The sequence below is a fragment of the Dromaius novaehollandiae genome, chromosome 5, assembly GCF_036370855.1.
Source record: "Dromaius novaehollandiae isolate bDroNov1 chromosome 5, bDroNov1.hap1, whole genome shotgun sequence".
NCBI classification, from domain to species: Eukaryota; Metazoa; Chordata; class Aves; order Casuariiformes; family Dromaiidae; genus Dromaius; species Dromaius novaehollandiae.
Window position 1 is genome coordinate 29,464,436 of NC_088102.1, and position 12,710 is coordinate 29,477,145.

General features: G+C 39.4%; 1 protein-coding gene across 3 annotated transcripts in view; it reads right to left on the reverse strand.

Moving 5' to 3' along the window:
- The window catches only part of PRORP (protein only RNase P catalytic subunit), a 58,546-nt gene that overhangs the window by 20,009 nt on the left and 25,827 nt on the right, over positions 1–12,710 (reverse strand). The gene's annotated exons all lie outside the window — the stretch shown is intronic.

The window sequence follows — 12,710 nt, forward strand, 5'->3', positions numbered from 1 at the left end:
AAACAGGTAGCATTTCATACCCATTTTGTGAATACATTGGCAAGAATTTTCCAGTCCTTGACACAAATGCATTAACACACACTACTCAAGGTCTGGTCAATTCTCCTTGAAGGTCATAAAGATGAAAAACTGTTGTTTAATATGACAAAGAACAAATAAAATGTTCTCCAACGGGATGAAAATTAGCAAAAGCAAACTGAAGCACAAAGGTCTGAAGTGGAGGTGCAGCTGTGTGGTCAGAGCCAGGCCCACCAGCTACTGCATGCATACCAGCTACCTACAGGGGGAAAACAGACCACAGCTTTCAGCAAGGAGGGATCAAAAAAAGAATCTTAACAGAGATACAAGCATGAGGGGTGTTTACCAGGCTAGAGGAAACCTAGGGGGCATTCATACCAAGCAGCACACCCTACACTGCCAATGTCATGCTGCTACTGCAGAGGTTCAGCTGCCCCATTTGGATCAGGGCTGCACACCCCACCAGGAACTATATTCTCCTTGCAAAACAGCAGCGATCTGACACAGACTGCATCACAAGTGAACCTAAACTGTGGGTCAGCGTTATTTTGTCTATCTACCCCAGTTGTACAACTCTGCAAACTTGCGCTATTCTACTACAAGTAACGCTGCAGCCAACATCTATGCCTGGAGAACCTAGGCAGTGAAGGTTGGAAAGCCCCCCACAAAGGCTACAATTCACAAGATCTAATTTACTTCAATGCTTTCAGTATAAGTTTATTGATAACACTCTGGACTGCTCAAAAGCTAAGCACTGGTCAGGCCAGTATTTTTCTTAAGTATTTTTCTTTAACTCAGGAGATAAGATACTGCAATTCGACAAACTGATAATGTTGCCAGCTCCAACAAATTAATTATGTATGATATTTGGCATTTGTCTAAAAGCTTCACCTTCTGGGAACAAGTGGTTATATGAAAATCTTTTTCTACTTAATAATATTTTGCCCCTGCAGTCAGATAAGCTTGAAAACATTAAAAAACCACCACCAGAAAGGCTCAGACAACAGAAGCCAAATAAGCACCATCCACCAACTATTCCATAAAAGGATCTCTTTCTTAAGACACATTTTATTTTGGGACTCAGCATCACAGTTTCCAACTGCTTATATTTGACTATACCAGCACATCTGAAGCATTTTGTTGCATCTTTCCCTCTTGTTGTCCGTTTCTGTGGAAAGAACGCGCAAAGCCACCTGGCCCTCTCTGGAGCACCCAGGACCAAACATCAGTGCTCAAGTGTAAGAAATACTTACAGTTTCATAAGTATTTGGTTTTCAACCAATGAAATTTTGTCAGTTTAAGTGTTCAAACCCTGTCATATTACTGCTTATTTTAGCTAGTTTGGCAGGGAGTGAATGGGCTTCTGGAAGTAACAGTGGAATGGGAAAAAATAAATCTCTATCCTCTAGCATTCATATTTCTGAAAGACAAAAGCCCAGCTGAGATTCCAACTCAACAGAAAGATGGAACCTTTTACTCTGTAAGGCACAAAAGTATCAAGATACATACGTATCAATGGCAAGGGACAACTTCAAAAGCCTTTAATTCTTTTAAACTACTTCCTTTAGCTATTGAGACTTAGGGCCATGATGCATAAATGGATTTACACAGTGCAGCGCAACACCGTACAGGGATATCACAAGTAAACATGAATGATTTTAGATGCTGGAAGCAGTATAGTTATAACAACATTAGACGAGCCTAGGATAACTAGTTCTAAAAATGCACAGGGTAAATTAACATCATCAACACTGTCTGGTTCCGCCCTATAACTACCCTCTTGCACCCCTCCTACTATGTAAAAGTGAGCAAATAAATGAATGAATGCTGGACAATGGTGAGCACAGACATCAATCAGGAAATACTAGTCACGCTTATGTAAAAGACAAGTTGGTATCATCACAAACAATGACAAAAGCACAGGTCATTTTAGCAGTCACTACAGGAAAAATTGTGCAAGAATAGGACAATGCAGAAGTTGAAAATATGACACAATTTGCAAAAATTTATCAGACACCAATAGTATCAGTTAATACAACTATAGAATTAGTTTGGAAATAGACTATGTTTACATAATGTTGACAAAACTTTTTAGCTTCTGACTCATAACTTGGATGCATGTTTCCAGTTAGAAGTCTGAAACAGCTACTCAGATCATTAAAGAACTGACTAATGAATAATAAATCAGGAGAAAACAGCATTGCAAGTGGATATCTCTGAGCAGAAAGGAAAAAAGAGTAGATAACTTGTAAGGATTAGTATGAAATATGTTAGTGATTTGAAAGAAAGAATTTCCTCACTAAGAAGTAGACTAGTAGATTTCCTAATAATATGAGGCAGGTCAATAAGTACAATATTAAGCATTCAAAAGTGACTTAAAATGTAATTTGCGGGAGCTTAGAAAAGATTATTTTTAGAATAGAGAACATGAATTTTTATTTGATGATGATACAAGCAAAAAATATCTTTCAAATGCAAACGATGCTTCATAGGGGTATTTCTTCATATATCGGCTTTTGATTTTTAAGATCTTGAGGAGGCATCTTTCCTGAAGGATGGGGAATGAGGAGTTCTGTCATTGTACAGCAGTTAGTGCCATGGAGTCATAGCACCTTGACTACTAACAAGGAAATATGCACGTACAGTTTTACACTTCCAGTTCATTCTGTATCATTTATAAAAATGCAAGTCAGCAAATCTAAAAGCATATACATTTCTAAAAAGCTAGAACTTAAGTTGTAAAATCATGTGGGTAACATGGGCTATCAGGTTATGCAGCAAACAAGGAAAGTGTTTCAAGAGTTTCTGCAAGTGCCGAAGTTCTCTTGCTTCACGCTGGTGAGAGGTATGGCCCAACACAGGGGTCACCCCCGCAGCGGAGCCACCGACCTGCAACACAAGCCATATGTGCAGATGAGGCAACCCCACAGATACAGGGCTCACCTATAGGAAGGAGATCCTGTAACTCTAGGCTTCCTTTGCAGTTTACTTCAGTTTCAGTCATGTTGCTGAGACTTCTCCTAGAAGCAGTCCCAAGAAACTGCCGTATTTTAGAGTTGATTCTATATGACAGAGTAAGAACCCACGTAGATTAGCAATGCTTGTGCTAGAAATTAGTTTATGGTGGATTTTTCCTGAAAAATCTGAAGAATGGCAGCAGCAAAGAAAGCCATAGCTCTCTATGTTCTCAGTTTTGGCACACTCACTCTATCACTCCCGATCCTCACATAATACCTAGCAACAAAGTCATTTACAACTCCTAGTACGTATGATAATAGCTTAATTATGTTTTGTCTGGGTAAGTCAGGACTGATTATAACCATTAATAGACACAGCTGCAAGGCTTCCAGATATTTCACATTTTGTACCATTCCAGCCCACGTTGCAGTTGAACTGGGCGGGGCGGGGAGGTGAGCTGGAGGGTGCCAGACCACGGCTCCCTGCTGCCGCTGCTACCTAACCACAGCAGCCGCGCACCTCATCCACCTCACTGCAACAAATCACAGCACCAGCACACCCAAACTCACACTGCCTTGCTGGTGCCTCTCTCATGTACAATTAATTTTCAATTTTAATTAAAGTCTCTTACACTCATCTCTTACACTTAAATAAAAAAAGAAATCTCTTAGGAATTTTGATTCCATGAGAAATAAGAATTAAAAAAAAAAGGGGGGGGGAAATCCACAGAATACTTTGGCTAGTCAAATTAACTACAAGTAGCCTGCAAGACCAGAATACTTCACACCGAGTTGCTCACAGTCAAACAGGGGATCAACAACTACAGAATAAAATACTGCTCTCCCGAGTCCCATTTCAGGGGCTTGCTCTTTAACCCAGCAGTAGCCCTTATTGTCACCATACAGACCCAGGTAAAGCAAAGACCCGACCAAGAAAGGAACATAGGTAGCATAGTTTGAAAACAAACAAAGGAACAGAAAACCTCCCAAAACACATACACCCCCATCTTGCACATTGCGTATCATTTTTTATTCCAGATGATTTATATATTTAAAAAATATATATATATAGTACTTAATCTAGAAGGTTTATAAATGGCAAGTTAGCAGGAAAGTGCAAAGAGGGAATAATCATCATTTCTCAGCATGAAATGTAGAGGGCATCATGCACCATTATCTGACAGCAGGTTTAAAAAAACCAAAACACATACAGATATGTATGTATATGCATTTGAATATAAAAGAGAACTCTCCCTTTACATTAGCACACTTTCTTAAACATACTAATCTAATCCAGTTTAATTTTGATTGACATCACAGAGGTAGAGTCTGAATTAGTCTGGGGACTATTTCATTTTTACTTTTTTGCCATCTCCTCCCCCTCACCCCCTTTTTGGGGGATAAGCCACATAAACATAGAACATCAGAAGTAAAATAAGTTCAAAACTTGAATTCTTATGAATTGATTTTAAGTAAGTACAATGCCAGCAGGATCATATTCACAGCAAGGAATCTTAATCTGGTGAAGCTGGTCTTCTATGTTCAAATAGGAGTAAGTAAATGACTTCCTTGTTCAAGACAATGTGAAATAATCAGTTTACGAACAGATATAGATTAAAAGCTGCAGACAATTCTACTTGGTTTCCATATAAGTTTAAGATAAAAAAATCCCAAAGTTTACTTTAACATTGTTTTTAAACTTCACTACAGGTTATAATCATTTTATAATCTCAATTTAAATAAGTGTAGCTAACTATACATAAATATGCCTCTTCCATTTTTGCACTACAAGCAGAATGCAGGAGAGAAGAAAACAGGTGTAGCTTAATGGGTCACTGGATCATTAATTGGAATATCACTCTCCCCAAATTTCTGGGAATAATCTGCTGTGCAAAAAATTAGGAGTCCATAATTTTATAAACAAATCCAAATGCAATTTAGATTTGTTTCATTGTACCTTTGTCCAGAAGATAAAAGCTTCTAAATATTTGGTTTTTTTCCCACTTTTTCTGGAATAGTATACCAGATGTAAAAGCCAAGTGTGAACCAAAATTTGATTGCTTTTCAAAATATCTAAATAAAACCAGATGTACATGAATGAATGCAATCATTGCTCAGAGAATTTTATCTATATCACCTTTAAGATGACAAAAAACAGTGTTTCTCACACTCAAATCTAACATTTATTCTTACACAGAATTGGCCTATAGTAGTCCAACCTTTACATTTTCTGGCCTGCTTCCCATACCTTCATAGCACTTCTCAGTATGGAGAATTTCCTTTCCCTACAAAGTTTCAGATTTTGAGGCCCAGCACCTCTTATTGCCACCCTGACAACAGTTCCATAGTTAGGTGAATCAGCCCAGCTGCCTAGAAAAAGTTCAGCTTTTGGTTTCTGACTAAGGGAGAAGAACAGCAAGATTGAAACTCATTCAGTTCAAAAGATACATTCACTGCCAAGATTTTAGGACTTCTCTGTGCTATACAGCCAGCAACGATAACCTGTTGCTACAGCTGAAGTTCACTCGGACATGAATCAAGGCCTGTTCATTCTGCTCTGTTGAATTTCAAGCTTACCTTCCTAGTGACATAACAGAACTCATTATGAAAGATATGATGCAATTCCCCTTATAAAAAGGAGTGCTCAGGTGCTCCCATACTTATCTTAACATTTGATTTACTGCACTTGCCAAATACAAAGGTTGAAATGACAAATACCAGACAGAAACCTATTCAGATCATTAATTTAATCACCCGGTTTTTATTCAAACTTACAGCCAATAGAAGAGATTGCAAACACTAAGTCAGACAACACCAGGAAGTTTGACTTTGGAAGGCTGTCAAAATGCCCGATACTGATTTTTTACCTGCTCAGTTTCTGCTGCTTTATTCTTCTCACCAGGAAATGCAAAGTCAGACTAGCTACCTCTGAAAAGAAAAATAGTCATTTACCGCACATTCTTGAGGAAATTAATTTAGGCTTCCCACTCCATTTCACGCTACTAGGAAATTAAAGTTTTGACTAAGTCTCCCAGTACTGAGGTAGCACCAGTGTGACTTCATATTTCCTTTCCTAGTAAGTCCTAGTTACCTCCTACTTCCCCTTTCCCAATGCTGCAGATGGAGGAAGGGATATCAGAGTAAACTTTTGTGGCAAGAGCAAACTCCATTGTTCAAGATAGGCAGTCAATGCACACACTTCCCCAGTGGAAGCACAGATGCCCTACCAGCTGCAGGAGTATATTTCTAGAATATGCCTGACATACTCATGTCCCATAGACCTTCAGTGCTGTGTATTATTATATGAAATGGAACATATTAAATGCCCTTTCACTTTGATTTTAGCCACAAATTAAAATTATCAGACCTTTTAGAAGAACTGTGAGGAGAGCGAAGATGAGGAGGCCAGGCTCTCTCCCTTAGTTGCAGAGGCAAATGAGTCTGTCTCCTTCACCTCTCCTAAGCAGCTTAACAGTCTTGCTCTTCCTCCGCATCTGGTGACCAAAATTTTTGAATTTGATGTGTTCTATTTTAGAATGGCCCCAATACGCAGAGGGAGAGAAGAGATTTCAGCTTATCAGTATCTATCTCCTGTATGTGGGTGAGGAGAACAAATTGACTAAACTCATACGCTAAGACATTCAAGAAACCCCAGAAATGAACCGATGAGAGAGTAATGCAATACTGAATGCTCCAGTCTCACATCTCCAACACTAAAAACAGGTGACACTTCACAGGCACCTCTTCGGGCTTGAGTTCCTCCTCTTCTAATATAGGAGGTGAACATCAGGAAAGGTATTCTGCATGCAAATTGACTGATGATCATGTCACACAGAGGCTGAAGGTGATTTTCAGTGAAACCATCAAAAGATCTTCATCTTTATGATTTGCACAATATACAAAAGAAACAAGAGCACAGTTCTAAAGAATGAAACAGATGTCGCAAAGACAGAAATCTTTCCATTCTTGAGCAATAGGGCAAATGCTTACTTATAGTAGAAATGTAAACTTGGACCAGCATCAGAAAATAGAAAACAGAGATGCAAGAGGTTAGGAGCAAGTGGACAAGCACATGTTTGACTGCTTTGTTGAGTGGCAAGACAAAGTGGGAGGAAAACCGATGAACTGTCACGGGATGACAAATAAGACCTTTGTTGGATGTATTGACTCTGAACAGAGAATGACTCATGGATCTACTTAATTCTTGCTTCATTTGAAGACAGTAAAGTACCTGAACAAATCACAGATGCTGCCAAATGAGTCAAATAAGAAAAAAATTCTTTTCCATGCATGACTTGATTTGGGTCAAATTTATTAATAGCTGTTTGTTTTGCAGGGTGGCTTATACATTAGAGCTCATGTTTTGTATTAAGTATTGCTGCCTCAGTAATTGTCCAGTTCATCTCTTGTATGCAAGTAGAACAAGGATACACTGAAAACTGGGAAAAATTGCCATAGGAAGCCCTGAGCATATCTGTACATCTGTGTCAGCTATACATGCATGCACAGGTGTTAATTTCTTTGCAGGTTATTTTTTGGCCTCAAGATAATTTTTAATAAGCCAGATTTGGAAAGAAAAATTCTACTATTTCCCCAGATAATACAAGCTCTGATACAATTTAAAAAGGGGTGGGGGGAAGAAATGTAGGGTGTTTACAGGCACAAGAGAAGAGTTCAAAGAAACAAAACTATGCCTCAAAATTGATTGGCGTTGCTAACCCAAGAGAATGGTAGTTCATAAGCGCTCTGCTCCCCCCTCCCTTTAAACTTTCTCCCTTTGAAGACTATTATTTTTGTCTTTACAGTTGCAGAAAGAATCTTGGAAATGTGAGTAAAGGGCAAATCAAAACAATGGTTCCTGGCTGAATTTGCAAAACATAATTCATTAAGGTTCTTCAATTCTGTGGCCACAGTTTGGCTTTTTCTAAAATTTAACAAGGCCATTCACCATTTTCCTGTAGAATAACATTCTACATTCTGCCTCCCCCCGCCCCCCCCAAAGTTTTCTTCCCACTCCCAGCTTTCCCTTCAAGGCTGTGACCAGGCCTCTACCTACTCATTGCCATACTGCTAAAATACGCAGGAGTCCAGGAATAACTCTAAAAAAGAATCACTAAAATAGCTAAAACTATAATGTTACAGTTTCATGCATTTATTATTTTTCAAAGGTATTTATTAGGGAGATTCAAAGTTTGAAAGTACAAAATGCAATAACCTGTTCACACACGATTACCATGATATTTATAACCATACAATTCATTTGGTCAAAAGCAAAATTTCATGTGGCTCCCCTCTCCACATCACAACCTCCTTTCAAAAAGATTTTTCCCTGGAAGAGACTGGGAATGGCTGCAAGGCATATCCTGCCTTCTGCCTGTCACAGGGCACTCTCAGCAGCAGTAGTCACAGCCTGGCTTTTTGTGGTAGCCCATGCAGGAAGGCAGGTTTGGTGGCTTTGCTGGCAGGGCAGTGTTCCCACTGCTGCAGGTGGGAGGTGGTGTGTGGTAGGACATGCATGGTAGGAGGTGGCATGTCAACTGCTGCCACCAGACTGGGATGGAAAAGCCAGGGATCTGGCTCTGTCAGCTGTTGTGCAGGCCTACTATAATTTACATAGGAATTCTATGAATGGAATACGCAAGTTCATATAAGCACTGATTAAGTTTGGGAGCAACCACTTTGAACTGTCAGCCAAGGGCAAAAACTATTCCTCTGAGTTCCTTAGGGCTGATAGAGCACAATCTGGAACTATTTTATCAATCTTTCAAACGTCCACATTTAACATAGAAATTAGAGAAGAAAAAGTTAGGGCTGAGCTAGCTGTATGATATCAAACTGTTTCAAGATGAGAATTGTGAGTTAGCTTTGATCCATCTCAACATACATTTGAAATAGATTTTCAGTTACATCCAACACCAGCTGGGCACAGCTAAGAAAGGCGCTAGCTGCATACCTCAATCACAATAAACTGATCTCAACAGAAATTAAAGAGAGTGTATTATTTTACTCTATTTTACTCTGTAAATTGTTCTTGCTGATTATGGCCTCCCACCCCCAGCCCTGCATCTCTCTCCCCCTCTCACGCGTGCGCACAGCCCGGCACCCCCCCCCCCCCCCCCAGGCCCTTTACAATCTAGGGACAGCCAGAGAACAGCACATCCCAGGTCCTTCACTCACTCCCGTAAGCAAAGCAAGATGCTCTAGAGCCTAGACATCCTCACACTTAAATTCACCTCACTTCCAAGGAATACTTCCACAGAAAGCTTTGATAAACAGGAAAAACACATTTAAGAATTCTGTAACAGTTTGTGTTGCAGCAACTTGTGCTTGGAATTTCCCTCTCTTGACCTTCACAAGGTGAGAGGTGGGGGCCTGTGGGGAGTTACGGCAGCAGAGGACAGGGAGTACCAAACGTCATTGTGCTGGCTCAGGATTTATGTAATTAGATATTCTGGAGGGAAGGATTAGCTCGAAGTCATGATACAGCCTGAATCAACTTTGCTTAGTCAAACTGCAAGGAGAGCTGAGTTTACAAACTATCATGTTTGCAATACAAACAGTGACTGACTCATTGAGGCAGATACATGTTAGATGCAGCTTTAAAAAGGAGCAGAACAATGCACAAAAAATTGTAAAAAAGATGAGGCTAAATTTCACATTTTATGGCAGTTTGTTTTTATTGTTTGGATTATATAGCAGATGTAATTTCCTTTCTATATCTTTTAATTGGGAATCATTTTATGTCTAATTTAAAATGATGCACTAAGCAAATGGTCTAGTGGTTGCTAATATCCAGTGTCGCAATATTATAGACTCTAAATGTCTTCAAAACACGACTGCACCATTCCCTAGCCCTCAAAAATGTTCATTCCCACCCTCATGCTACCTCCTCTTTTTGTCACGCTTAGTATTGATGCAGCACACAGTGACTTGTACCAGGAAACAGATTAGTTTGAAATTAATGTAGCAAGAAAGTGGAGTGTAATTACAAATCAATTGTCATATACTACAGAAATTACCAAAGAATATTTTAAGTCTTCCGAGTCAATAAGATTCATGATGCTCTGCTAAGCAACTGCTGGCTGTGAGGACTGAAGTTGCCTGGGGCTACTTGAAGTCACATAGTTTTCCAAAATTTCAGAATACTTTTGGAACTGAGTAACAACCATTCCTTCCTCTTCTGTTCTTTCTCCTTCCCTTTTCATTCCTGAGGGCACTCCTGCCTTACCCACACAATCCAGCCACTTCCCAAGATGCCTACAGAATGCTTAAGTGGAATCACAGACATTAGATTGTTTGAAAGAGTAATATTTTATCAGTGTTTTCTTATTTTACACTATATGACTAAAAGTAGCTAGAGTTCTTCTTCAACAAAAAGGTTACAGTTCCTAAAGCTAAATCAAAGTGGAACAATATTTTCTGTTTAAATTTAAAGACTAGCATGCATTAAAATTACCATATTGTCATATGTACCTTAACCATCACAGATTTTTAACAATGGCTTATATGATTTAGAGAGAATGGCAAAACCAGAGACATGGTCAAAAAAGCTAACAAGTCACCCATAGTAACACACTCACAAATGAAGAGCAACAAACTTATTTGCTGTTTAAACTGTTACTGTATACTAATAGACTGAAACAATGATGTTTGTAAAACAGTATTCCAAAACAGGTCTAACAGCTTCAGTAAGGAACCCTTGAAACAGTGAAAGCTGACTCCCACCTGGAAACTCTAAATGCTTTAGCTTTTTGGCAGCAAAACACATAGGGTAGGGGAGCTTTTAACATATGTCATTGGAAGTGGTACTCCTATATCGTTATTTCTCAAGCCCAACAGCAGAGGTCAATGTGGAGTCACAACAAGCCCCTCTTCAAAACAGGCTGTTTCTGCCTAGACAGACAGCTCGACTTCAGTCACCTTCACTGTTAGGTTTTTCAAGCCTTCATATTCTGCCTCTAATTTCTCTGGTTCGCTTGCATTTATTTCTCTTCTTCACCCTCTCAGTTCCACACTTTGTTTCCCTATGAATCTTGCATAGTTAATACGCCAGGCTGTAAGTGCCCCAGACCTACCACTCTGCATTTTCCATCGGCTGCCTCTGCCATAAGGATGGCAGGCTCCATCCAAAGAGGATGCTTTTGTGGCAGGATTTATCCTCAAATGGCAGTCTACACTGTTTGGAGAGGTCAGAATTCACACGTGGGGGAGTATTTGACAGCAACGACAGTAATCAGGAAAGCTATGCGTGCAGAGATTCCTGTGGCCTTCCCTCATGGGAAAGGAAGAGTTCAGAGACAGAAGAAAAGGAGTGCTTTGTTCTTTTGGCTTTGATTATTGGGTTTTGTTTTTAAAGCAATGTCTTGAAAAACAGAATAAGAAAACAAGAATATATACTTATCAGAAGTATCAGATATAAGAGCACAGAAGTATCATATATAAGAACAGAGGTCTAATCCTTCCCTAACACGTTAAAAGATAGGAAATTTGGAATTGTGAAAAAAGGAAACATGATTAATTAGCATCCAGCACAATCTTGCATTTAAACAATGTTTCCAGCTGGATAAAACCACTTAACTGAGTAGTTAATACTGTAATCATGTATAAAGATATCTATCACAAAGAATAATATCAAAGTATCTCAATGAATATGGAAGCTTGATACCGGACAAAATATTTAGTAGTGCATATGCCTAGAAGATTATTTCTTTCAGGAGGCTGGAGAAGTGAAGTAGTAATCTGTTGCTCAGAGTGTGAGTATACACTTCCCATGCTGAAAGCGCTTCGACCAGTAAATGTCTACAGGTACAAAGCGCAGCAGAAGCAATGGGCACGTTCAGCCCACCTCACTTAATGGCTCAACACTCTCAAAAACAGGATCCAGATAATAGGAACACCACGGACTAGCTGGCAGGAGGCTCCACTGATTTACATTTCTAATGCATGGCAAGATGCAATATGGATTAATAGCAACATAGCTTATAGAACTAGTAATTTCAGCTAAGAGACTCTTTCTCTGGAGGTAAAATGGGGTCAGCCCAAGTTATTGGTCTACTGTGTAGGAAGACAAAACAGACATTCTCCCAACCCACAAATACTTGAATCCATGAGAGATCTGACTTGTATTGACACAAACATCTAAATGGAAAGCTGATGCCTCCACACTGCCCTTCTGGAGTGCCCTGTCATCATGGATCCTAAAGTCCTTCCAATATAGCAGAAACTGAGAAGGAATTCAAAGGCAGTTAATGCTACTGAACATGCTAATACTTCCTAGTAGGATTTCTGAAAAGAAATCAGCTATAATTACACCACAAAACCAGGCTGGCTCTTTTTTCTATTATCTCCAGCTTTTACAGAACTTTCATGACCCTGTTCAGAGTTCCCACACTGGAACAGTCGTGCAAGGAGGGATGTCAGTGTATCAACAGTTCATTTCTCCTCCCCATCTTTGACAGCATAAATCTGTTTCTATAGTCCTTAAAATACTGTGCTACTGCATACTGCCTGGGATTTTTCTCAGATAATCAACACTTCCTCCATGATCCCATGCAAACAACTTGTAAACTTCCTTTTCTATTTTCATACTAAGGAAAGCACCCCCTTCATGAGCCAGTATCTCATGAAACTTCACTGCAGCTTACAAACAAACATCTTTCAGCAAGTTCATCTAACCTCCCTACCTCAGCTTTCATCTCCATATATGAAAGTATCTGCTGTCTCCTAAGAATAGCT